At 40.5% G+C, this 4,001-nt stretch overlaps 1 non-coding gene across 1 annotated transcript; it reads left to right on the top strand.

Moving 5' to 3' along the window:
- The first annotated feature begins 281 nt into the window (after positions 1–281).
- trnag-gcc (transfer RNA glycine (anticodon GCC)) lies at positions 282–352 on the top strand. Its single transcript has one exon. It is a non-coding gene; the product is annotated as a tRNA-Gly (tRNA).
- Positions 353–4,001: the final 3,649 nt, after the last annotated feature.

Raw genomic sequence — 4,001 nt, 5'->3', positions numbered from 1 at the left:
CTAGGGAAATCTGGTCACCCTAGTGTAAGCTAACCGTCTGCTTAACTCTACACTGTCTAAGTTCACGCTGTTCATTTCTGATGTGAATTAAAACAACTGTAAACTGTGCTATTTTACCGCTTCTACTCAGTGACCACCAGGGGTCGCTCGTGGAACATACTTTGAGAAACGCATTCCAAGAATAAATGCTTTCTAATTGCGCGTCTTTAAAAAAAAATAGAACAGAACGAAAATTTACTATGGTGAAGACTGAAAAGGAAGGGACAGAGACGCTACCTCAAGCATTGGTGGTTCAGTGGTAGAATTCTCGCCTGCCACGCGGGAGGCCCGGGTTCGATTCCCGGCCAATGCAATGTAAATTTTCCCCCCTCTCTTTTTATAACGCATGTCAATTAGCTCCTCTGATCTATGCGACTAGTATATTTATGTATGTATGGCCATGAATATGCACCACTGATCCTGAGATGACTCCCTGATCCGTTTCTCGTTCATTCTCTCTGTTCGTCTGAACCCACGATGGATGTTAAATACTTTTGGCCACTAATGCTCTGTGGCGCTGTTCTATCGCAACTGAAACGGGTTTCCGCCCGAAAAAGATAAAAAAAAAAAAAGGTCATCGTTTTCCATGTTGTTGTCAAAATTCATAATTCACCTTCTAAATCTTGCTAGTCAGTGGTACAAACTTTACCACTGAAGATCCGACAGTCATCTCATTACCGGCAGCACGCTGGAAAGTACGCATGCGCACTACGTCGAATCTCTTGGTCTGATGGGAATTTCGGCTCTTTTCAGTGAGTCAGATCAGTTAGGCTCAACTCACCTATAAGAACCGACTCTTTCGACTCACTGCTTTTCTACCCACAAAGCTGTTCAAAATCTTTTATCTTAGCTGTCTCATGTACTTTACTCGCCATTCTGATTAACTGTATTAACATTAGCTTATACTTTACATTGCCTTTATTATAAAATGTATTTAAGTAAATCATAAAACCATTACGCTACATGTCACATTGGCATACAGTAAAAGTTCCTGAACTGTTATATTACTGTGCCTGCTACATGCACTGTAACAATAACTGCTGAAAACAGAACACATTTTCAGCAGAAAGGATGAACTGTGGCTCTTCAGGTATGCGAGTGGGTCCCATATATGTTCACCGAAAAGAGCCGGTTCAAAGAGTCGACTCGTTCGTGAATGAATGGGCTTCAGTATGGGTTGCTACTTTACTTTACACCGCGTTTGTGACGGTCTCCAACTTCTGATTTGTGTTCATGACAAAGAGGTTATAGCCTTAAAAATACAACTCAGATACATAACTCTTTTGAGTTTTATAGAATTTTTTTAAGTTCTTACCAAAACTAACACGTTCTGTATGTGCAACAATGCCTGAAAACAGACCTTTTGTGTACAAATGTAGTTAAGCTCACTGGAGTATTGTTTACAGTTATCTTATCACATAGTAATTCAACATCAGAACCTGGCATTTATAACAAGCTTTATAATGGTGGTCAACAAAGTCGACATAAGGATATGGCTGTTGGCCTGCTTCCTCCTTCTTTGTTTATGGACAAAACTATTTTCCAGGACTGCATTATTTGAGTCATTTCCTGATTTTGAACATATTTCATTCAGGTGACCAGTCTGAGATGGAGTACACCTCCCCCTGTGTATAGGATTTCAAATTTGCACTTGAAGATGCAGAAAACCTTTTATCTATCTGTTGTATGATGGTTTTATTTTCAGATTCAATTTTTTTGTCTCATTCATCTCATTATCTCTAGCCGCTTTATCCTTCTACAGGGTCGCAGGCAAGCTGGAGCCTATCCCAGCTGACTACGGGCGAAAGGCGGGGTACACCCTGGACAAGTCGCCAGGTCATCACAGGGCTGACACATAGACACAGACAACCATTCACACTCACATTCACACCTACGGTCAGTTTAGAGTCACCAGTCAACCTAACCTGCATGTCTTTGGACTGTGGGGGAAACCAGAGCACCCGGAGGAAACCCACGCAGACACGGGGAGAACATGCAAACTCCACACAGAAAGGCCCTCGCCAGCCCCAGGGCTCGAACCCAGGACCTTCTTGCTGTGAGGCAACAGCGCTAACCACTACATCACCGTGCCGCCTCAATTTTTTTTTGTGATTGTTGAAATAAAAAAAAATCCCTCATATGCCTTATATGTCACTGTTATGTTGAGGATCTTCACAGTATGATGGTCCAGGTATAAATTTGAATATTCTTCTCAGTATATTGGGGATTAAGACCTTAGTCCTACTCTAGATTTTATGAAACTGGATCCAGTAAAGCTAAGGCCTTCACTGAATAAGTGAACCATCCAACAAAGCAGAATAGTTAATGTTTTTGCAAAATGACTGGTATTCAAACAATATGTCATATCAATGCAATCACATTTAATTCGAGACAATTTAATTTAATTTGGATTAAAATTGCACTTAGTCTACAGGAACTCTATCATTGTCTTTGGCTATGCTTTTTTTTTTAAAATATATATATAAATGTGAGGTTGCAATTCCTTTGTCAACACCATCGGAAAAACCCAATAGCAAAACCAAAAAGACAGATAGATAATTTTTTAAAAAACATACTTGAACCATTATCTGAAGGTGTGTTGAAATGGATTTTTTTTTCACAAGTAAAGGGCAAGAAACCTACACTTCTCTGGTCATGGCAAGGCAAGATCATGTTTCTGATTGCTACTTAGGTTTATCCTCCTGTGTCTAAACATAAAAAGTAGTTCAGGCTGGTTGGTAACAGATGAGAGACTTTATGTCGGAATGATAGAATACTGGGATTTGTATGCCTTCACAGGCAATACAAAAATGGAAATATGTGTTTGGGTGCTGTTTGGTTTGTCTAGTAGGTCACCATATACAGTATATCATCATTTGGTAATGGTAATCGGTGGCACGGTGGTGTAGTGGTTAGCACTGGTGCCTCACAGCAAGAAGGTCCTGGGTTCGAGCCCAGTGGCTGGTGAGGGCTTTTCTGTGTGGAGTTTGCATGTTCTCCCCGTGTCTGCATGGGTTTCCACCAGGTGCTTTGGTTTCTCCCCACGGTCCAAAGACATGCAGGTTAGGCTAATTGGTGGCTCTACATTGACCGTGAGTGTGAATGGTTGTCTGTGTCTATGTGTCGGCCCTGCGATGACCTGGCGACTTGTCCAGGGTGTACCCCACCTCTCGCCCATAGTCAGCTGGGATAGGATCCAGCTTTCCTGTGACCCTGTAGGACAGGATAAGCGGCTACAGATAATGGATGGGTAATGGTAATCTTCATAGAGTCCTCATACATCATAAATCCAGTTGAAACATTTCAGTACCTATTTTAGGTGAGGTACGTAAACATTTTATTCCAAGAGAAAGCTTGCAATGAAGTTGTCTTTGCTTTTAGAGCTAGCGATAATGTTGCAATAGCTATGCAGTCTGGTTAGTCAAATGACTTTCTGTGGATTTGCCCACCAAGTTGCTACAGCCTTGTCCACGGCTAACGTTAACACATAGCTAGTTAACTTGGACACTGTTAGTTATCATGTAAAAACAATTACACTAACATAAATAGCGTTAACTTTAGCATAATCTTGCCAAATAAACAGAATGTAGAAATCTTTCTTTTCTAGTAACATAAGCTACCCAATATGATTTCGAGTTTGAAAAGAGTTTGCTAGCATGTCAGGTGGAGCTTCAGCTCTCCAGGTTCTACAAACCAGTCAGAAATCCAGTTGGTTGCTTCAGAGGCATTTGGTATTGTAAGCATTATGGCAATAAAACAACGATGTGTTGACAGAAAATGTACTTTTAATACTTAAGTATTTTTAAAAGCAAGTACTTCAGTACTTTAACTTAAGTAAAAATTTGACTGGATAACTTTCACTTGTATCAGAGTAACATTTAACCAGTGAGATCTGTACTTTGACTTAAGTAATAAACTTGGGTACTTTGTCCACCTCTGATTCTATCCCATTCTTCCTACAA

Source organism: Neoarius graeffei, chromosome 17 (genome assembly GCF_027579695.1).
Source record: "Neoarius graeffei isolate fNeoGra1 chromosome 17, fNeoGra1.pri, whole genome shotgun sequence".
Lineage (NCBI taxonomy): Eukaryota > Metazoa > Chordata > Actinopteri > Siluriformes > Ariidae > Neoarius > Neoarius graeffei.
This window is presented reverse-complemented; position numbering and strand designations above follow the sequence as displayed.